Source organism: Mus caroli, unplaced genomic scaffold (genome assembly GCF_978045245.1).
Source record: "Mus caroli unplaced genomic scaffold, Mus_caroli_1 scaffold_7, whole genome shotgun sequence".
Lineage (NCBI taxonomy): Eukaryota > Metazoa > Chordata > Mammalia > Rodentia > Muridae > Mus > Mus caroli.
In genome coordinates, this window is record NW_028227262.1 from 81723272 (window position 1) to 81747690 (window position 24419).

Below are 24419 nucleotides of genomic sequence, written 5' to 3' on the forward strand. Positions count from 1 at the left end.
TATACTCTACTGGGGAAATTCAAAAGCAATGTTCCATGCCAATGAAAACAAAAACCTCAAATCACTGCACCAAAGGGAATTATTTATCCTGGGAGAATTCACAGAAGGCTGGACTGCGGCAATTTTAGCATCCTCCGTTCCCCCCACTGTCTCTCCTGGCTCCAGCAATTACATTAATTAAGCTTCAGTTAATTAAAATGGCAATAGGAAGTGTCAAATACAGTCATAAACACATTGATAATTAATTCACACCTCACAGGACGTCATTTCTATTTTGCCATAAAGGACACCTAGACATGGAAAGCTTAAGTAACTTCTTCAAGGTCACACAAATTGAAGGTGGCAGGGCTGAGATTTATAACCTATCGGGCTTCTGCATTGCCAACATGCAAAACCCCTTTTCAATACTGACAATAGATATTTTAAAAATCATTACAAAACATTTCGGTGACATACAACCAAAGAGAGAAAAAGGATTGTGCCTGCGTAGCAAACAGCTTCCAGGCTTGTCCCAATACCCTTCCATACTGCCATTTTTTAATCTTTTCTTTTAAGTTCTGGAGAACACCAAACTCTTAATTCTTTCCCAACATTTACTCTTAAACCCCCTTGGCAGTGGTTTTTGATAAATTAACAACAAAAAAACCCAAACAAACAAAAAACAAGATAGAATAAGCCTTTGACTTCAATGTAACAGTCAATTAAAAACATTATCCACCAAAGAAACTTCAACTACAAGTGGATTCTTAGCAATGATACCTTACAGGGAACAGAGACTGAATGGGCCCTGGCAACTCCACTCCATGAAGTTGTTACGATGGTAGGCTCTTCGGATGCTCAACCTGCCATCTCTTCCTCAGACTTTATACTGAGGATGCTGACTCTGCTGAGCCTCAAGCTTTAGAAAGCTGGAAATACTTTTTGTGTTTTATATACTTCAGAGAACAATCTTGTGACCAATAAAAGACAGAGTCTTTCAAAGGTACAAAGAAAGAAAAATAACTGATAATCATTAACAACAATAAAATACCAACACAAAAAGCCTGAGCTAGTCTGCTGTCCACATGTGCATCCTTGGACAAGCCAGTGTGCCTCTCATAGCTGTAGTTTTCTCCTTGTAAAATTAATTACACTTTCTTTAGAAGGTTTCAATACCTGATCAAGTGTAGGTGCATGGATGGGTATAGGAGCTTATTCTTGGAGTTCTTGGATTGGAAAGGCCAAGGCAAGAAAATCAATAGCTTAATAACAGCCTGGACTACAAAGTCAGTTCCAGATCAGCCTGAGCTACAGAGGCAGAGTTGCCAAAAACAAAACAAAACAACAAAAACAAAACAACCCCCAAACAAAAATAGACAGACAAACAAAGGAATTAAAACAAGGAAGAGAGGGAGATTGGGAGGGCAAATACAATAAACAACACAGTTTCTCTTAATCAAATGCCATAAACATTTCAAGACTAAGTTGTATCCTTTAGATTTCATTTTTAATAGTTAACAGGTTTGTGAGCATAAATTTCTCAAGGGATGCCTACTTTCAGGTTTTTTGGGAACATTCTTGCTCTCCAGAGAGAGTGAGAGAGAGAGAGAGAGAGAGAGAGAGAGAGAGAGAGAGAGAGAGAGAGAAAGAAACACATATGGATTAGAAATTCAAGGCAACGGATCAGCACCGGGGTAGCTGGAGCGCAGGGTTGCCTGACACCCGCCAGCTACCCACGACCCCTGCCGCAGGATTTTGGGACTGCTGGTGAGTGGAACACAGCTTCTGCTCCAGTCCAATCACGTGGGACCTGAGACTGCTCTGGTTGGGAGAGAGAAATCCGGCCTACATAGGGCCACAAGCCTCTTCCGGTCAGAAAAGCACCGGGGCAGCTGGGGCGCAGGGTCGGCTGACACTCGCCAGCTACCCACAACACCCGCCACAGGATCTTAAGACTTCTGGAGAGTGGAACACAGCTTCTGCTCCAATCCAATTGCGCGCGGGACCTGAGACTGCATTAGTTAGGGAAGCAGAAACCGGCCTGAGTAGGGCCACAGGCCTCATCCGGCCGGATCAGCACAGGGTAGCTAGAGCGCAGGGTCGGCTGACACCCGCCAGCTACCCACGACCCCCGCCGCAGGATTTTGGGACTGCTGGTGAGTGGAACACAGCTTCTGCTCCAGTCCAATCACGCGGGACCTGAGACTGCTCTGGTTGGGGAGAGAGAAATCCGGCCTACATAGGGCCACAAGCCTCTTCCGGTCAGAAAAGCACCGGGGCAGCTGGGGCGCAGGGTCGGCTGACACTCGCCAGCTACCCACAACACCCACCACAAGATCTTAAGACTTCTGGTGAGTGGAACACAGCTTCTGCTCCAATCCAATTGCACGCGGGACCAGAGACTGCATTAGTTAGGGAAGCAGAAAACCGGCATGAGTAGGACCACAGGCCTCTTCCGGCTGGACCAGCACCTGGGTACCGTCAGCTACCTCCGCCGCAGGATTTTGAGACTGCTGGTGAGTGGAACACAGCTTCTGCTCCAATCTTTAAACAGTGACAACGATAACAACTAACCCCAGAGATTACCAGATGGCTAAAGGTAAACGTAATAATCTTACTAACAGAAACCAAGACCACTCACCATCATCAGAACCCAGCACCCACACTTCGCCCAGTCCAGGGCACCCCAACACACCGGAAAAGCTAGACACGGATCTAAAAGCATATCTCCTGATGATGGTAGAGGACTTCCAGAAGGACTTTAATAACACACTTAAAGAAATACAGGAGAACACTGCTAAACAGCCAGAAGACACTAAAGAGGAAGCACAAAAATCCCTTAAAGAATTGCAGGAGAACACTGCTAAAGAGTTACAAATCCTTAAAGAAAAACAGGATAACATAATCAAACAGGTAGAAGTCCTTACAGAAAAACAGGAAAACACATCCAAACAGATGATGGAAATGAACAAAACTGTACTAGACCTAAAAAGGGAAGTAGACACAATAAAGAAAACCCAAAATGAGGCAACACTGGAGATAGAAACCCTAGGAAAGAAATCTGGAACCATAGATACGAGCATCAGCAACAGAATACAAGAGATGGAAGAGAGAATCTCAGGTGCAGAAGATTCCATAGAGAACATCGGCACAACAATCAAGGAAAATGTAAAATGCAAAAAGATCCTAACTCAAAACATCCAAGAAATACAGGACACAATGAGAAGACCAAAACTACGGATAATAGGAGTGGATGAGAATGAAGATTTTCAACTCAAAGGACCAGCAAACATCTTCAACAAAATTATAGAAGAAAACTTCCCAAATCTAAAGAAAGAGATGCCCATGAACATACAAGAAGCCTACAGAACTCCAAATAGACTGGACCAGAAAAGAAATACCTCCCGACACATAATAATCAGAACAACAAATGCTCTAAATAAAGACAGAATACTAAAAGCTGTAAGAGAAAAAGGCCAAGTAACATATAAAGGCAAGCCTATCAGAATTACACCAGATTTTTCACCAGAGACTATGAAAGCCAGAAGATCCTGGACGGATGTTATACAGACACTAAAAGAACACAAACTCCAGCCCAGGCTACTATACCCAGCCAAACTCTCAATTAACATAGATGGAGAAACCAAAGTATTCCACGACAAAACCAAATTCACACATTATCTCTCCACGAATCCAGCCCTTCAAAGGATAATAACAGAAAAAAACCAATACAAGGACAGGAACCACGCCCTAGAAACAACAAGAAGGTAATCCCTCAACAAACCTAAAAGAAGACAGCCACAAGAACAAAATGCCAACTTTAACAACAAAAATAACAGGAAACAACAATTACTTTTCCTTAATATCTCTTAATATCAATGGACTCAACTCCCCGATAAAAAGACATAGACTAACAAACTGGCTACACAAACAAGACCCAACATTTTGCTGCTTACAGGAAACTCATCTCAGAGAAAAGGATAGACACTACCTCAGAATGAAAGGCTGGAAAACAATTTTCCAAGCAAATGGCATGAAGAAACAAGCTGGAGTAGCCATTCTAATATCTGATAAGATTGACTTCCAACCCAAAGTCATTAAAAAAGACAGGGAGGGACACTTCATACTCATCAAAGGTAAAATCCTCCAAGAGGAACTATCAATCCTGAATATCTATGCTCCAAATACAAAGGCAGCCACATTCATTAAAGAAACTTTGGTAAATCTCAAAGCACACATTGCACCTCATACAATAATAGTGGGAGACTTCAACACACCACTTTCACCAATGGACAGATCATGGAAACAGAAACTAAACAGGGACACAGAGAAACTAAGACAAATTATGAATCAAATGGATCTTGCAGATATCTACAGAACATTCTATCCTAAAACAAAAGGATATACCTTCTTCTCAGCACCTCATGGTACCTTCTCCAAAATTGACCACATAATTGGTCACAAAACAGGCCTCAACAGATACAAAAATATTGAAATTGTCCCATGCATCCTATCAGATCACCATGGACTAAGGCTGATCTTCCATAACAAAATAAATAATAGAAAGCCAACCTTCACGTGGAAACTGAACAACACTCTTCTCAATGATACCTTGGTCAAGGAAGGAATAAATTAAGAAATTAAGGACTTTTTAGAGTTCAATGAAAATGAAGCCACAACATACCCAAACTTATGGGACGCAATGAAAGCATTTCTAAGAGGAAAACTCATAGCTCTGAGTGCCTCCAAAAGGAAACTAGAGAGAGCACACATTAGCAGCTTGACAACATACCTAAAAGCACTAGAACAAAAGGAAGCAAACTCACCCAAGAGGAGTAGACGGCAGGAAATAATCAAACTCAGGGGCAAAATCAACCAAGTGGAAACAAGAAGAACTATTCAAAGAATCAACCAATCAAGGAGCTGGTTCTTTGAGAAAATCAACAAGATAGATAAACCCTTAGCCAGACTCACTAGAGGGCACAGGGAAAGCATCCTAATTAACAAAATCAGAAATGAAAAAGGAGACATAACAACAGATCCTGAAGACATCCAAAACACCATCAGATCCTTCTACCAAAGGCTATACTCAACAAAACTGGAGAACCTGGATGAAATGGAGAAGTTCCTAGACAGATACCAGGTACCAAAGTTGAATCAAGATCAGGTTAATGATCTAAACAGCCCTATATCCCCCAAAGAAATAGAAGCAGTCATTAATAGTCTCCCAACTAAAAAAAGCTCAGGACCAGATGGGTTTAGTGCAGAGTTCTATCAGACCTTCAAAGAAGATCTAATCCCAGTTCTTCACAAACTATTCCACAAAATAGAAACAGAAGGTACTCTACCCAACTCATTCTATGAAGCCCCAATTACTCTGATACCTAAACCACAAAAAGACCCAACAAAGATAGAAAACTTCAGACCAATATCCCTTATGAACATTGATGCAAAAATCCTCAATAAAGTTCTTGCTAACCGAATCCAAGAACACATCAAAACAATCATCCATCCTGACCAAGTAGGTTTCATCCCAGGGATGCAGGAAATCCTGCAGGGATACGGAAATCCATCAACGTAATCCAGTATATAAACAAACTCAAAGACAAAAACCACATGGTCATCTCGTTAGATGCGGAAAAAGCATTTGACAAGATCCAACACCCATTCATGATAAAAGTCTTGGAAAGATCAGGAATTCAAGGCCCATACCTAAACATGATAAAAGCAATCTACAGCAAACCAGTAGCCAACATCAAAGTAAATGGTGAGAAGCTTGAAGCAATCCCTCTAAAATCAGGGACTAGACAAGGCTGTCCACTTTCTCCATACCTATTCAACATTGTACTTGAAGTCCTAGCCTGAGCAATTCGACAACAAAAGGAGATCAAAGGGATACAAATTGGAAAAGATGAAGTCAAAATATCACTTTTTGCAGATGATATGATAGTATATATAAGTGACCCTAAAAATTCCACCAGAGAACTCCTAAGCCTGATAAACAGCTTCGGTGAAGTAGCTGGATATAAAATTAACTCAAACAAATCAATGGCCTTTCTCTACACAAAGAATAAACAGGCTGAGAAAGAAATTAGGGAAACAACACCCTTTTCAATAGTCACAAATAATATAAAATATCTTGGCGTGACTCTAACTAAGGAAGTGAAAGATCTGTATAATAAAAATTTCAAGTCTCTGAAGAAAGAAATTATAGAAGATCTCAGAAGATGGAAAGATCTCCCATGCTCATGGATTGGCAGGATCAACATTGTAAAAATGGCTATCTTGCCAAAAGCAATCTACAGATTCAATGCAATCCCCATCAAAATTCCAAATCAATTCTTCAATGAATTAGAAAGTGCAATCTGCAAATTCATCTGGAATAACAAAAAACCTAGGATAGCAAAAACTCTCCTCAAGGATAAAAGAACCTCTGGTGGAATCACCATGCCGGACCTAAAGCTCTACTACAGAGCAATTGTGATACAAACTGCATGGTACTGGTATAGTGACAGACAAATAGACCAATGGAATAGAATTGAAGACCCAGATATGAACCCACACACCTATGGTCACTTGATCTTCAACAAGGGAGCTAAAATCATCCAGTGGAAGAAAGACAGCATTTTCAACAAATGGTGCTGGCACAACTGTTTGTTAACATGTAGAAGAATGCGATCGATCCATTCCTATCTCCTTGTACTAAGGTCAAGTCTAAGTGGATCAAGGAACTTCACATAAAACCAGAGACACTGAAACTTATAGAGGAGAAAGTGGGGAAAAGCCTTGAAGATATGGGCACAGGGGAAAAATTCCTGAATCGAACAGTAATGGGTTGTGCTGTAAGATCGAGAATTGACAAGTGGGACCTCATGAAACTACAAAGCTTCTGCAAGGCTAAAGACACCATCAATAAGACAAAAAAACCACCAACAGATTGGGAAAGGATCTTCACCTATCCTAAATCAGATAAGGGACTAATATCCAATATATATAAAGAACTCAAGAAGGTGGACTCCAGAAAGTCAAATAACCCCATTAAAAAATGGGGCTCAGAACTGAACAAAGAATTCTCACCTGAGGAATACCGAATGGCAGAGAAACACCTGAAAAAATGTTCAACATCCTTAATCATCAGGGAAATGCAAATCAAAACAACCCTGAGATTCCACCTCACACCAGTCAGAATGGCTAAGATCAAAAATTCAGGTGACAGCAGATGCTGGCGAGGATGTGGAGAAAGAGGAACACTCCTCCATTGTTGGTGGGATTGCAAGCTTGTACAACCACTCTGGAAATCAGTCTGGCGGTTCCTCAGAAAATTGGACATAGTACTACCGGAGGATCCAGCAATACCTCTCCTGGGCATATATCCAGAAGATGTTCCAACTGGTAAGGAGGACACATGCTCCACTATGTTCATAGCAGCCCTATTTATAATAGCCAGAAGCTGGAAAGAACCCAGATGTCCCTCAACAGAGGAATGGATACAGAAATTATGGTACATTTACACAATGGAGTACTACTCAGCTATTAAAAAGAATGAATTTATGAAATTCCTAGCCAAATGGATGGACCTGGAGGGCATCATCTTGAGTGAGGTAACACAATCACAAAAGAACTCACACAATATGTATTCATTGATAAGTGGATATTAGCCCAAAACTTAGGATACCCAAGATATAAGATACAATTTGCTAAACGCATGAAACTCAAGAAGAATGAAGACCAAAGTGTGGACACTGTGCACCTTCTTAGAATTGGGAACAAAACACCCAGGGAAGGAGTTACAGAGACAAAGTTCGTAGCTGTGATGAAAGGATGGACCATTTAGAGACTGCTGTATCCAGGGATCCGTCCCATAATCAGCTTCTAAACGCTGACACCATTCCATACACTAGCAAGATTTTGCTGAAAGGACCCAAATATAGCTGTCTCTTGTGAGACGATGCCGGGGCCTAGCAAACACAGGAGTGGATGTTCACAGTCAGCTATTGGATGTATCACAGGGCTCCCAATGGAGAAGCTAGAGAAAGTACCCAAGGAGCTAAAGGGATCTGCAACCCTATTGTTGGAACAACATGATGTACTAACCAGAACCCCGGAGCTCTTGTCTCTAGCTGCATATGTATCGAAAGATGGCCCAGTCGGCCATCAATGGAAAGAGAGGCCCATTGGACTTGCAAACTTTATATGCCCCAATATAGGGGAATGCCAGGGCCAAAAGAATGGGAATGGGTGGGTAGGGAAGTGGGGGGCGCTATGGGGGACTTTTGGGATAGCATTGGAAATGTAATTGAGGAAAATATGTAATAAAAATATTAAAAATCAAAAAAAAAAAAAAGAAATTCAAGGCAAGCAAAACATTTGTTAAAAACAAACCAAAAAAAAAAAAAAGAAAAGAAAAAAGAAAAAGAAAAGAAAAGAAAGAAGAGAAAAGAAAAAAGAAAAGAAAAGAAAAGAAAAGAAAGGAATAGTGACCCTGTTTGGCCTTGAAACTAAAACTGCAGATTTCATGTGAATTCAAATAGTCCACATGCCTTTCCTGAACGTCACAGATAAATTAAATGTGCTGGACACAAAGTTCATGTTAAGCATGAAAACAATTTCTCATAAAAACTGGAAGTCCACATGGCCTTCAAAAAACAGTTTGCTCCTATATGCCATGTTATAGCAAGGTGGTCAAGAGTTAACCCTCAATGTCTCAGAATATTAACACCCTGTCTTCTCTTTGGAAAAACACTGGCTGACCTGCCTCAGAGCCTCAGCCGATGGCACTCTGAACTGTGGGCCTCACCTGTGCTGAGCTGTGGTGTGTGGAAATGGGAACAGAGACAGTATTCCTCTGAGGGCATTCGGTTTTGTTCCTCCACAAGAGGATGCAGTAACAATTTAAATGTGGAAGCTTCTGGTTTGACCCCACCTTTAATGGGTAGATTACACAAGGCCTGACAAATTTCAAGGAAGGGGCTTGCATGGATCTGTGCTCAAAGGCTCCTAGGAGACCTCGTATGTAGATGAGAAAACCAAATGGAATTCCTGACTCTTGAGCAGCCAGGGACTGTTTCTACCCTGACACAAAGACTCCATCTGGCTACCCTACAAGGTTCTTACACTGAGCCTCGCTTGAGCTCCACAGGGGCACTGCCTTTGGATCACACCCAGAAGGGCTGACTCCACAGGTCTGGGTGCGGTTGAGTGTCGTGATTTTTCAGTCACTCCCAGTTGATGCCGCCACTCTGACAAGCGTGTGACCCACACCCTGGGAACTTCTGCTTCAGGAAAGCTGTTGGATCCAACTCCCTGAGCACCGCTTTCTCTCTAACTAAATGACACACTTAAAGGAACACAACGTCAAACACTCTTCAACTGTTTCAAGTCAGGAGGGTTAAAGTCAGAGCCTTCCTGTGTGCTCAGCCCTCCCCTCTGCCTGCCTACACAATAAAGATTACAACACCAAACGAGTGAGTAAGCAGAGCGCATGCTTCCCAGCAGAAGGTAAAAGGGAATGAATGCTCTGAGAGGACAGAAGGCTTGTGTACCAAGAAGCAGTCTGTGGCAGCCTCCACTGCCCTTTGGACTTCTCCACACGGCTTTCCATCCCCTGAGCTCCACCTGGCTCCTCCTCCTTGATCCTAGTTAGTTACAAGTCATTTACTCTCAGGGACCAGGCCTCTTCTCCCTTCCTCCACTCTCTGGCAGCTACAGCTGGTTGCTCTTCCCAGCCTCTCCCTCGGTTTCCAGGTGGACCTTCACACTCATAAATACCTTCAGGGCAGCCGAGAGGGTGCTGGGTGGGGTGTTCCCTAGGGCTCTCCCTTAGGCTAGGCTCTGGCTCACTCAACCTTCCCATGCCTGGTTGAAGCCAGGTGACAGACAACAAGGGGCTGATCATGGCCAAGCTCTCGGGCCTTGGGGTTGAGTTCACAAGAAAATATAAAGCCAGGAAAACAAGAGGCACAGGCTTCTAATCCTATCTTTGCCATTCATCTGCCATCTTAAATGACTCTGGGCAAATATCAGAAGCTCTCTAGAACTGCCTAAGTTTCCCTACCTGTAAGGTAGAAATTAATGTTTTGACCTGATTTTTCTTGAAGCTTCTGAAAACTATCAAATTATCAGTTCCTTAATTCAATACATCTTAAAACATAGACTTACATATATTAACATGACTGTCATACTATGAATGAAAATATGTTACTGAGATCCAACATATTGAGAAGACAAAACATACAGGCAAAACTATCCAGTCCAATGTAATCATTAGTATACTGGTCGACTAGCTTGTCACAGTAAACACAGACAAGAAAATATATTAATGTGCCCAGATTAAAGTAGAGAGAGCAAAGTCACACCAAGCAATTTATTTATTATTATTATTATTATTATTATTATTATTATTATTATTTTGGTTTTTCGAGACAGGGTTTCTCTGTATAGCCCTGGCGGTCCTGGAACTCACTCTGTAGCAATTTATAAACTCTGAAGTCAGGCACTTTTCTACATGCACACACTCGAGCGCTTCTGGGCAATCTTGAGAGAGGCAGATGCTATTAGCCTTGGGTCACAAAGGAAAGGTCTCAGACTTTGGGAGGAAGTTGTTCAACCACATGGCTGGAGTATTACAGGGAGGCTTCAGCCACTGTCTTGACATAAGACATGCACCTCCGTCTTCTGTCACACTGCCTCTGTTTTACCTGTGAAACCATTCCTGACTCCTCCTAACCCTTTTCAGACAGACTCAGTCTCCCCGACACTGTCCTTACACTCTTTGCCTCATGGACCTTAGAACAGTGAGGACTACATACATCACTACATACATCACCTCATACACATCATACATACATACATCACCTCATACACATCATACATACATACATCACCTCATACACATCTTCTTAATGGGTCAACAATACACAAGATTAGGCTGGGTCAAAGAGATAGGCAGAAGCTCACTGGTTAAAGAAAAACCTTCTCATAGTGGACTACCCTCCTTTTGTTCTCAAACCTTATGATAGGTGCTTAGTGAGTGTGCACTAGACCTCAGCAGACAGAGGGTAAGGAACTGACTGGTTATTCCCAACTCACTTTGGAAGAACACTTTTGTAAAATGCAATAAAAAAGAATTCCTAAAAACTGGACAATATGTGAATTCACTGACAGTGAAGCTGCTACAGAGATTACTAATTGTATCTTCTCAATTTCTATACTTATCGTGCTGCCTGCTGGAAGAGTGGGGCGAGGCTGACCTGAAAGCAGCAGGCTAGACCAGCTGGGCTTGCCACACAGAGAGTAGTTAGTGAATACTGTTCATGGAGGGTGCGCATACCAAACACTGCTGACTGAATCTCACTATTAACCCCTTTTAAATCTATAGGTTGCCTTTGGGTAGGTGCATTGTCACCTCCACTTTATGGGTAGTGACTTCAAGTCTTCAGGGCTGGTAAGAATCATAGCTGGACTGAAATGGACAGGAAGCTCCTTCCAGACAGGACTGGGTAATTTTGGGGAGCCCATTGTCATGCAGGAAGTAACCACTCTGAACTTCATTTCAGAGAAATCACCTGGTGACAGCAGAGTGCAAAAGTCAGGGGCAGAGAGAGGCTGGCTAGGAAGTGGCCAGGGACAGGGCTGCTTGGGATAGAAGGAAGTGTCAGGGAGAGAGGAGATCAGATAACTCAGGGGTTCAGAGTCTAACAACTAGACTCAAAGGGATGATGAGCTCAGCTTTCAGAAACGTTTACCTGAATTAATTCTCTTGGCACAACGTGTGCCGGATCCCTGAGCACTCGGAGCTCAAGCATCCTCTCTTTTTATCTGCTTCTGCCAACCCACCCTCCTACTCATCCCCTATGCTTTGGTACACTTAAAATGGGTTTAAAAGCAAGAATTAAAAATAGTTCCAAAACTTCCACCCCTTTGAAGTCATACAAAGCTCATGTCTGGGGCATAGGCTTCCAGCTCACTATAGCGGATCTGTGAACAGAGATTTCTCTATGAAATCTCGTTGGCACTTTCATTAAACCCAGTGTCTTAGTTACGGTTCTATTGCTGTGAAGAGACCCCATGACCAAGGCAATTATAGAAGAAGACATTTAGTTGGGGGCTTGCTTACAGTGTCAGGGTTAGTCCACGATTAGCGTGGTAGGAAGCAGACCACACTGTACTAGAGCAGCAGCTAAGAGAGTTACATCCTGATTCACAGGCAGCAGGCAGAGAGAAAGACGGCCTGGCACAGGCTTTTGAAATGTCAGAGCCCACCCCCAGTGACAACCTGTCTCCAATAAGGGCACACCGTCCTAATCCATTCCAAATAGTTCCACTAACTGGGAATACCAAGCATTCAAACATGTAAGCCTATGGGAGACATTTTCATTCACGATACCACATCGTGTACACATTGTGTGTGTGTTGCTTATAACTTTACTCAGGGCCTTATGCATACTATGCAGGCACACTCAATGAATTGCATTCCAGCCCCATCATCTGGCTCTCTGAACTTCTCACTCATGCCTACCAAAAAGGCCTTCTTTCTTTGTGCTCATCTACATTAAGATTACAGGTAAGCTCAGGCTACCTTTTGCACACCCTGGTCTTGGCAGAAGTATTATTTTACACAGAGGCCTTCCCTGAGGTTCTCCATTAAGGCAGTCCTCCTAGTCTCCTGACTCCTAGTTCTATGACCTCCACAGTACTTACCCTGTCCTGTATGGATACTGTTGGTGTGGTTCTACTAAAGAACTGCTCATATCTCCTTTAAAGCCATATCTCCACAGATCAGGCAACTGCTTTGTTGACTTAAGAAGATCATTAGGGTATTTAAAAGGATGAAGGCTTGGGGCTTTTGTCTCAATGAATTAAACATTAAATAGCAAGAACAAACAAGGGAGATATCAGAGGAAAATGTGCCTTCCCCTTTATCTCCTTCCTAGCTAGCAGACCACCTGCTCCAGTGCGTGGAAGCCTCTCCTGTGACACTTTTCATATGCTATTCTCCGGGACAGTGAGCCAGGAGAATACATAAAAAGTATACCAATTTTAGAATCCTGGGATTCATAGGAGGAATGCCAGTAGCACTGATTTTTGCCCCCTTCCAAACCAACTTTCTCCCCTGTAAATGGAGCTGGTGTACCCTACCTCACGTTCCTACAAGGAGTAAGGAAGTGTCCTAGCACATGCCTACCTTTGGCACTTAAGTACTAATCTCTACCTTTGTTATCAAGTTTGCTGTCAGCAAAATGCATTCTTTCAATTAGGGTTTGACAAATGCACCAAGGTTCAAGGTGACAGGCGTTGTGCCACCACTGTGATCATGGCATTTGTATGGAAACAGCTAACACTCAAGCATGCTTTCTAACATTCCCAATGCTGTATAAGCATCAGTCACTCCTCTATGCTAAGACAGAGACAGTCATTTTGCCACTGCTGGTATTGGGATGACTCTTTAGGAACTCTCCTCCTAAGCTGTTCAGGTCCTCTAACTCCAGGAAGCTATGAATGCTGGACCAAATCTACCCAAACAGCCCTCAGAAGCAGGTAATTTCCCTAGCTAGAGAACAGAGAGTAGAAGGGCCCATTAAAGTCCAGATACAAGAAGGGTCTACTGTGCTAATGCCCAGTCTAAGGTATAAAGCCCATGGCAAGTACCAAAAAAGTCTCTGAGAAGTGCAGGTGGCCCCCACTGAGAGACAATAAGGAACAAACCTCAAAGAACAGAAGTCGACCAATGACCTGAAAGAGCCTGAGGTAAATGGGAAATTCTTCCCAGAGCCTCTAACAAAAACCAAGCTGGCCAACACTTCAAGGAGACATACCAGTCACACACATACCCTGACTTCTGATCTACAGAACTATGAGATAAAACATCTGGTTGTCTCAGCTGTTTTTGATAATCTGTTATAGCAGTTATCAAAACTAACCCTCTTATGCTGATGCCTGATATAGTTTAACTGACAGCATTTCTTTTCCCTGAGAGCTGAGAGAAATGGCCTATTCCATAACTGACAGCATCTTAGATTACCTGAAACACACCTGTCAGCTGTTTTGCAAGTAGACATTATATTAAGCCATCAGGTAATTCAGATTGCAGGCTTAAATTCTGAAGCATGAAGTATGCTGCCACACAGCTCCCAAGCGTTAGAGTATCCCATAAAGGTCAAAGATGACATAGGTGCCCAGGCCAGCATCTAACACAGGATCCTTGACACAGCTGAATACGAAGACCCAGAGGGCACTCAAAGGTGCTGGGTATCCTTCTAGGTCCTGGGATAAAGTAATAGGCTCTAACCTTTTCCTTGTGGAATGGACACTACAGCAAAGAGCATCAACAGTGACATACTACAATGAGCACGAGAAGAAAAGTTACCATCCACAGCACTCCATTGCATGCGAGAGAGCGAGAGAGCGAGAGGTGATCTTTCCCCTTAGTCACTCCTTACTACGGCTAATGAACTGTGAGTTTGTTGTTAGAGATTTCTGTTTGCTTTTGAGAAAGGTTTTGCTGGACAGCCCACACTGGTTTCAATCTTTCAGCCCAGGCTAACCATGAACTTATGACCATTCTGCCTTAAGATTCTGAAGGGTATGATTACAGGCATGTGTCACCATGCCCAGCTGGTTTATTTTTTATGAACAGGTAAACCAGCTTTATATAGGACTGCCTTTTATGAATTTCTAAAAAAACAAATTTAAAAAAGGACCACAGCTTTCTCTTCACCAAATCAGATTCCCCCTTTTTGACAGAATTCAGTCTTTTAAAAACTGAAAATTAATTTTAGATTAACAGCATCCCAAATGTCTACTGACTAAAGAGCATATGGAGGGGCTGGAAAGTCCTCTCAGGGGTTAAGATGAATTCTGTTTTTCCAAAGGACCTGAGCTGAGTTCCTAGAACCCACACCAGAAGGCTCATCATTGTACTCAGCTATACAGGATCCACAGCACACACACGGCATGCACTCACACAGACACTGGAACACAAGGACACAGTCAGAATCTTCTTTTTAAAAAAGGCACTTCGAAAGCAAACTGCAGCTCCATCCCGTTCACGTTCCTAGCATGCGGAGCTCTGATCCTCTTAAGCCATTTTTGCTTTCATCTCCTTTACCTTGGAAGGACCGAATATCTCCCTGGTTGTAAAAATCATACAGAACAACCAAATACAAGACCAAACAAATTTGACTTGTATGACCTTCCTAGAGATACACACATGTGAAAAAGTCTAGACTTCTGAAAAGATTTCTACAGAAAATATAATTGGAGTCTACATGTTTTAATCTCCTTTTCAATCCCCCTACACACCCATGTGTATGTACATACTTGTACGTGTTGTGTGTCTGTCTGTATGTGTACTGGAGGGGAGGGAAGGAAGGAGAGGAGAAATTCTAGGCTAGAAGATATTTTTTTTTTTGTGGCCTTGGAGAAGCCACAGGTTAATAACAGCATTAGCTGAAGCCTGTAATTCAGACATTAGCAAATGCAGCGAAACCATACTTTGTACTTGTCTTGATTCTGTACTAATGATCTGGCAGCCCACTCCACCCAGGCTCACACTTTTAGGTCTGTATTTAAGAAATTCTGACAGGTCATACACAAGAACAGTTACAATGTCCCACAAGAGAACTTATCAGCCTCAACAATGTCGCAAAGGCCCATACTTAACTCAAACCTCCACTTCACTTCTAATTGTGAAAAAAAAAAAAAAAATCACTACTCCAAACTGTCACTTCTCACGAACCAGATCAGGAGAATAAAGAAGACCCGACAGTCCTCTTACTGGTGGTCTATGAGCAGCATGTTGATCCAGTACTTCCCGAAGGTGCTCACAGAGCTCAGTGGCTCTGCAGACCACTTGTGGGGACACACCTGCACGTATGCAAAATGGCATGCTTAAACTGTCTTCACAGGACATAAGGCCCAAGTATCAGATACAATCCACAGCTCCAGTTGCATCTGCACAATGGGAAGCTGATGCGACTGAAAGAGAAGCTATTTCTGACACACTGCTAATTTAACACAGCAAGGCAGGTAACAGTATTGAAACCATCTATACAAAAGAATGGGAACAACAACATACACATTCACACCTCCTTAAATGTACAAGTTAACACCTGTAGGTGGCGTGAGAAAGGCCTGTCCGACAAAGTTTTAGTATTGTCCTTTCTACCATGATTGTTACACTGGGGCGCACATATTAATATTTCCTCTTATGAAGAGATTGTCCCTATGAGTATGAGGTGTAGACAACAAGTTCTCAGGCCAAAGGTTGTAGGTCAGAGGAACTCCGTGCAGAGTTCAGGAAGTGAGCATAGTGAGTGTGGACAGGGGGACTTCTGCCCTTGTGAGTGTGGGTGGCCTGGAGTCCCTGTTATGTATTATAGCCAGAGGAAGTTAGGGAAGAACAGGTAAATGGAAGGCAAAGGCAGGAAGCCAGCACGACCTCCCAGGCAGCACGCCACGAGTGTTTATTTGCTCTTTGGACTACGCAGTAGCTGAAGCATTCTGCTTTTTTTTTTCTTTTTTCTTTTTTTATTAGGTATTTTCTTCATTTACATTTCCAATGCTATCCCAAAAGTCCCCCATACCCTCCCCCCACTCCCACTTTTTGGCCCTGGCGTTCCCCTGTACTGGGGCATATAAAGTTTGCAAGTCCAATGGGACTCTCTTTCCAGTGATGCTTATCACCTATGTAGCTTAGACAAAAAGCAAAGCCCATGCAGATGCATGGCACAGGGTCTTTGAAATCACACTTTAATGTGGCAGATGAGTCTGCTGTTTAAAGAAGGCTACCGGGAAGTTTTGTAAGGAATGGTTGCCTGCTATCTCTGCTTTGGAGATCCAAGACTGAAGATGATCTGCTCCATCTAACCAAATGAAAAGTGGGAGGCATTTGCTTTTCTAGACATGCGGGCATCTTCTCACAACGTGGTCTGCCCATATAATAGCAGAAGGCACAGTGCAGACCAACCCCGTCACCTTTGCACAGCACCTGACAGCTACACCCACCAAACAGGGCTCTGTTCCCACCTGCTATCCCAATCCTCCCAAAACCCTGCAGGAAGAGGAAGCTAATTCTGACAGCAAACTTGAAGAAGCCGCCTAACAGCCAGCTGGCAGTAAGGGAGATCCAGAGAAACTCATAGCTTCTGGTGGCTCTGGCACCAGCCTTTCCTACTTCTCTCCTAAATTAGAAGTCTGTTTCCCAAAGGTGCAGTTCCAAAGGCTCCTATAGCTAGACTCACCTCTATTTATCTACAGCAAGAGGACCACATCTGTCTAATACCTAACAGGAATCTCCACATTCCCGGCAGTTCCTAGGCCTCCCTTCTGGTGTCACAGACATGAGGGTGCTTTAGTGGACAGAAATTATTGCAAAGGAATGCACGAGCTGTTCCCAGCTCAACAAGTATTAGGTGATCCCAAGACTGCTGCAGAGCAATCAACACCAAACAATGTCAAGGACAACCAGGTCTTTAGCTGCCCCTTAAGGGAAAATGAATCCAAGAGAAAAAAGTCATTAAATAATCTGTGTACTACTGAAGAAGGTATGATTCCCAGAAAACACAATTTAATTTCCTTTTTTGATCAAAAAGACAGTGGCTTACGCATCTTGTGGCACACATTCAGGGAGCATGGCCTTATTTCTTCAGTCCCCTGGCATTTGTCAAGTTCTTAGTATGGGTCACACTCTACAGTTCAGAGCATTTAGAAGGCTATTGTAGCTGAAGGAGCGTCAAGAGGCACAGCTATTGTCAGACACAGCACTTCTGTGGGTTGAGAAAACAAAGCCCACCACTACCACCACCACCAAAACACCCAAGTGGACTGGAAAGAAACACATCTACATCCCAGAATAGTCGTACTCCAGTATATGGTTTTGTTCTGTTGGTTTTTGCTGTTGTTTTGGTTATTTTGCTTGTTTTTTGTTCGTTTGTTGTTGTTTTTTAATGGTGTGAGGAAGCTTGTTTTTGAGACAGAGTTCCATTGTGTAGCCCTGGCTGTCCTGACAATCAGTATGTAGTAGACCAGGCTGGTCTCAGTTTCCTAGCAACCTTCTTGCCTCTGCCCCTTAAGTGCTGGGATTATAGGTATACACTGCCATACCCAGTTTGGCCTACTTCTTTTTTTTTTTAAATTTGCTAGAGATTCTGGTGAACAAAATTTGAAGTTCCCATGATGAGCTTGAGATCTTAGTCAATGCACCCCAGTGAGAACTAATGGTTTAGCGTCAAGTGGTCAGGGGTATCTTGGCCAGCAATATCAGCTTATCAGCAGCTAACAGAAATTCAACAGAAATCTGAGGGTTCTCAGCCAGTTTTGTGTCCTTCTGACTGTCTTATGGGGCCTGCACATAGTCATGCTGCATGAAGGTTTTCCAGAGAGACTTCAAGTGTGGACGATGGCAATGAGGCCTGCCTGCCAGTGAACACTGGTGACCACATCCACCAAATCGAACCTGGGCTCAAGCTAGCTTCTCTTCGCAAGTCAACCACCACATGTCAACTACTGTACGACCTTCCCTGCAAGAGGAATGACTACAGCCTATTCTGCAAGAAAGGACACAGAATACACAGATTTCTGAATCCCTGGTCTCAAAATCACAAACTTAAAATCAACAAATGGAAAAAGTACAAGTTCTTAACAACAACAACTGTCATTCAGACAGACCCAGAAAAAAACTTCTTTTAGCTACAATCTTTGGGAGCAGCTCAAAGTATCAAATCTGAAAGGTCTGCAACACTCTCATTCATTGTTCTGTAACCTTCTGAAGTGCAGGCCTATTAAAAAGAAGACAAAAACCCTCCCTGTGCCAGGATATGAACCAGACACTCACAGCTAAGCATTTTTATGATACCCAATAAAACCTGCCATGACAAACGAAACATTTAAGTGACACTAGAAATGATTTTTCAAGAGAGATTTGGCAGCAAATGGAGTAACTCAGCTGGAAGCCATCTTCAGCTCAATCATTTCTACCTTCTTCCCAGCTCCAGGCTGCTTACCCCTGCCCTTGAGAGAAAATGTTGGGCACCCTGCACCTACTGGTAGGAGCTATGCTGGAACAGAACTTTGCAAGCCAATTTTCTCTTCTGCCCAACTGAGGCTTCCTATGGAAAGACAGCTTCACAGGTCTCTGAAAGACTGGTCTGTGAATGTATCTCGCGCCTCTTGGGTCTCAGATGTGATATGGGCACCAACTGCAATGGCTGAGGATGTGGTGAGCTCCGAAGGAGAGACCCCATAATTCTCTTCTGGTTACTTATCTCACTTATGTAAGAAGCCCTATCTATGTGTCTCTTGACTTGGTTTACAGTTTTTCAAAGCATATGCTCCCATTAAGCCCTCTATTTTCTCTCCTCTGACTGTATGGGCCCCTCCTGTGATTCTTGGTAGAGTGCTAAATCAACTACAGAATTACAGATACTCTGGGGTAAATTTTTTCTATCCCTTGAGGTTTGAATGCTTAAGAAACATTAGTTTCATGGGGGCCTTGTAGAGAACTGGGCAAGACCTAAACTAAAAAAAGGCTTAGGAAGGCTCAGGTTGGATGGCAGTCTGGTGATTAGAACCAGTCAATTGTACTGCAATCACATCTTATCGGTCATTGGGTCATTGCTGTGAGCTTCACTGCACTCATTTGTTCCTCAATTCTGTCATCCAGGACAGACCGCAGGTGCTCTTCTATAAATGCATCTTGTCAAGGCATTAGACCTGGACTGGCTTATATGTAGCTCTTTATTATTTACTACGTTACTTCTAGTATCTCTGTGGTAGCAGAGTCCATCATCCCCAGCACCTGAAGTGGCAATGCAAGGCCCATACATTCAAGGCCTGATTGGGTAGCAGTGTATAGAACCATGTAGCAAGTACAAGGTCCTAGATTCAACTGCCAGTAAAACACACACACACAGCCACCCACACACCAAATGCACACTAAATATCTCTTACAAAGATAAACCTAAAAACTTCTGAAGGGCTTCCCATTTACTAGGAAGGCATGAGCCCTTAATTTGATGGCATTCATGTGTCACAAAAGTTGGTGTTTTTTTCTTTCCTTGCTATATGCAGTTATAAATCAGAACTTATTTTGAGTAACTATTATGAATGATCTGTTATATGTACACGCTTACTAGGGAAACTGGGAGAAAATGGAGGCACCCATCTGTATCTTCCTTCAAGCCTTAAAAAAAAAAAAAAAACTACATAGCTAGCTGTAATTGTAATAATGCACTATATCTGAATCTGTCTTTCAACTGTGTAACCTAAAATAAACCTCTTGTCAGAGTAACCGATTAGAAAGGAAGATGAAATTAAGATCTAGAATTAATTCGTTGAGTAAGTTGATAACCAAAACCTGTTTCATATTTAAAAGACAAAATATTATTGCCTAATCACTGCATAGTTTCTTACTTTGTAAGTACAATTTGGCAGAATTTTTAAAATAATAATAGCCTTTTTGACTTGAGAGAAATATGAAAATTTTGTGTGGCCATTTTCCTGTTTTAAAAGTAATGCATACTCATTATCTGTACAAAACTATCTTAATGTTAATACTTACTGAATACTGAATACATGGTAGGCAATGTCCAACATGGTCTACCTAGCAAATTCATTTATTCCTCACAACCTCAATAAAGCACAGAGAACTACTAACTAAGTCATCTGATTCACACACCTAGGGACACAAGCCAGTAAGCCAACATTATGCTGTGACATGCCAGGAGTAAAAGCAGGCAATGATTTAGTCAATCAAGTCTTTCAGTACAGTAGAACACAATGTCACAGGCTCAAAACAATTCATAATGAACACTGTACCCTTTATACTTGAAATTGTCGTAAGCTAGCACTCCTGTGTCACCGACTTGGTTCATCAGATGCATCTGATATGCATTAACGAAGAAGCAGATGCTCAAAGGGGTTTGTTTTTTAGAGTAAAAAGTTTTTTTTTTCAATTTCGCAAATTTTAGCAAATAATTCAGTGACTCTGTGAGTTCATTTCCTGAATTAACCATCTACTCTCAGAAAATTTTCAAAATAAACACAATTAGTCCCCACTTCTTATGGCTTATCTGCTGGCCTTGGACAGCCAGGCACACAAGAGCCAACCACTTCACACTCTTGGATCACATCTTTTCAAACTTTAACAGTCTTCTTGATTAAAGACAAATGTTACTTCTGGGCTTATTTATTTATTTATTTATTTACTTAATTTCCTATCCAAGGTTAATAAATGTAACTATTTAAAATAAAAATTCTTTTTAAACTTAAAAAGCAACTTATGTTCCTAATTGCCTAGCATTAAATACTATGTATTTAACAACATCAAAAGCATTATTAAAATTATTGGCCCATCAATCATTTTCATACTGCTATGGGTGAAACAGGACATACAAGTTTACACACACTTATTCACATACATACATTCACACATACATACACACACACAATCTGCTCAACCTTTAGTTTTTTGTTTTATTTTTTAAAGCAAGATCTCACTCTAATATAGGCTAGTTCAGAACTCATTATGTTGTCCAAACTGGCTTTGAACTCAGAGCAATTCTCCTGTCTCGGCTTTGCCAACTGCTGAGATTACAGGTGTGAGTTACCCTGCCAGCACTCTTTGGAACTTAAAATGGTGGCATCTTGCATTTCCAGAAGGTTCTACCTATTATCATTCACCAAGTAACCTGCTGTGTAAGCTAGACTAAAAAGAAAAGTGACCATTCTAAGCACTTTATGTAGGTTAGTTTCAGTCTGTGCTTTTCAAAGACTCATTGATACACTTTCATCAAAACACTACAAGTAAAGACCACTGTTACTCCTACTTTACAAATCGGATTGAAAAGGGCTAAATAATGTTCTCATCCTGGTCTGTCTGACAAGAAAGCCTCCACAGCAAACCACTGTTCAGTACCTTCCCCTCTCAGACAAGCTCAGAAAACGACTTCTAGAACTTTGCCTTCCTATAAGGCTTACACTAAAATGAAACAAACAACAGCAAAAGCTAGGTAAAACACAGCATAGTCAGTGAGATCGTTCTAAGTCTGATTTTTTTTTTCCTACTAGAGAGAGGTTTGGAATAAAAAATATTGGGCATTAGCTAACTTTTTTCTGAAGTTCTTTTTTTTTTTTTTCACTGTGGGGCCCTTTGCTCTCATCACCTGAACGCCATGTGTGTTCTGTAACCTATGACAACAGCAACCCAACTGTCAGAGATTTGTCTTTCAAATAAGCTCAGAGCTTTCTGCACCTCCTCTCTATACCACACTTGTCTCCTGTGAAGCACAGATCCTTATTCTTATAGGGTTCTATACAAATCTAAGAGCTGCACACTGTGCTGGGTTCTACACACAGTAAAGTGCTTGTGCTCAATCCAGCTGCATTGTAGTTACTGTTCAGCATTCACTGGACTTCACCCAGGGCTTTATGGTGCTGGCTGACTGCTAAGAGAGGCAAAGGATCTGAATATTTTATCTAAACGTCCACTTAGCAATCTACAATTGATTGCTTTTTAAAATGTGGTGGGGAGGAAAGAGGTGATCAGTGGAGGGGCTTGAAAGAGAGGGTAAGGGGGTGCATATGTACAAAACAGACAAAATATAGAGAAAAATTAAAAATATGTGAGGACCATATGCTTATTTATTGGAAAATGACCCTGCTGACATATATATTTTTGTTCTAAAAGGGGAGGGTGGTCCTCCTTTCTTGAAAGTAACTGCTTGATCATAGTAAATTTAACCTCACTGTTCTCCAGTGACTGCTTTCCCAGCTTCCCTGGGGAAGGGCTGGAATCCGGTGGTAATTTACATCCATGGTCTGAAGTGCCAAGCAATGGTGCAGCAGGGTGACCAGCACTCTCAAAACACAGCCAAGCTATTGCTTTAAACATTGAGAACACACAGACACAGAGCCTGGCTCTGACAACATCCAAAAGATTCATTATAGACAATCTATTCAGGAGACGCTACGATCGCCCCAGGAAATATAAACAGTGTTTAAAGAGCAGTGGGGAAAGGAAATAACTGACCGGAATGAGACGAATCATGTGAAGTCCGTCCAACAAGGCCTAAGACATCCCCAGTGTTTCCACTTGGAGCTGCGTTTAAACGTGCCCTGGCACATGGGCACAGATCTCCCCTCCAGCTCAAGCGTGGGGCTGCGTCCTTTCCTACCCACTTGTTTGTGCACAGCCACGCCCGCACAGGAGGACCACGAGACCACAGGCCTCGGCAGATCCTTCCAGCTGATTTCCAGTTGCTTAAAGTTTAACAAGAATCACGGCTCCCTTTGTGAAAGTTACGATGATTTAAGTCAAGTTTACAAGACATCCACGGACTTAACAGGATAAACGAGTGTCAGGAGACACTAGCAATGGCGTCTTAAAATGAAGTTTAATTGACAGGCCCTAACTAAAATATAGAGGAGTTTTTTTTTTTTTAAACCCACGGGCTAAGCTTCAGGCGCTACATTTAAAATAAAATAAAATTAAAAAAAAAAAAAGCACACAAGGCTCAAGTTTGAACTCCGACCTTCCTGTTCCAGTCACCGCCGCAGGGTCCCTCGTGAAGTGTCACCCGAATTCTCTCCACGATCTGCTCCTTCCCCGCCGCCACCCCCCTGTGAAGACCCAGTACCGAGGCTGCCAACCCACGCGCGTCTAGAGATCGGAGGAGGGGCGTGCGTGGCGGCTCCGACCGGCTCCTCCCGCACCACCGCGACCTGGCGGCTTTTCCCGGGCCTTCCTCCGGCGGGGCGAGGCCGGGCGAGGCAGCTACGGAGACTCAGCCTCAGGGGCCACTCGCGCCCCCCGGGCTCTCGCGTCTGTGGGCCCCGGTTGGCCTCGCTCCCACTCCCCTTCCGCGGCCGAGAGCGCCCGCAGCACGCGCTTCCTTCCTCGGCTCTCTCGCTCCAGCTCGCGGGACCCACAGGCGGCCCCGAAGTAGCGGCGACCGCCCCGCCCCGTCCGGTCCCGGCGCTACCTTGGCACTCACTCTTCGCCGTCGTCGCCGCCGCTGTCGCTGCTGCCGCCGCCTGGGAGTCCGGTCTCTCCGCGCTCCCGGGACCGCCCGACCTCTCCTCCCCACTCCGCTCCGGCTCCTCCCCTCGCGCGTGGGCGGGGCGCACGGCCCGGTGGGCGGGGCTGCGGCCGCCACCCCCTCCGCCCCGGCCCACGGGCCCGGGACGTGGTCGCCGCGCCCAACTGCGGCCGTCGGGGGTCAGGACACGCGTGCTCGCGGCTGGGTTGGTGCAGCTCGCTGCGGTGCGGTGGGTCCGGGAAACCACGCGAGGCCACCACTATGCACCACCACCAAGACCACACACCGCAGTCCCTAGGCTGCGAAGAAGAGCTCTGCCAAACTCCACACAAAAGTGGGGCTCTGATCCAGAAAGGTCTGAGGAAACGGCCACCGTCATATTTAAAGGACTCTGGGGCAACAGGG

General features: G+C 43.3%; 1 protein-coding gene across 9 annotated transcripts in view; it reads right to left on the bottom strand.

Moving 5' to 3' along the window:
• The window catches only part of Gng12 (G protein subunit gamma 12), a 130449-nt gene extending 106371 nt beyond the window's left edge, over positions 1-24078 (bottom strand). For 2 of the 9 annotated variants that reach the window (XM_021165256.3, XM_021165254.3), the window contains exon 1: positions 23970-24072. The gene's annotated coding sequence lies outside the window, so the exon portion shown is untranslated. The other 7 variants (XM_085840548.1, XM_021165255.2, XM_085840549.1 and 4 more) reach the window with 6 other exon arrangements.
• Between the last annotated feature and the right edge of the window lie 341 nt (positions 24079-24419).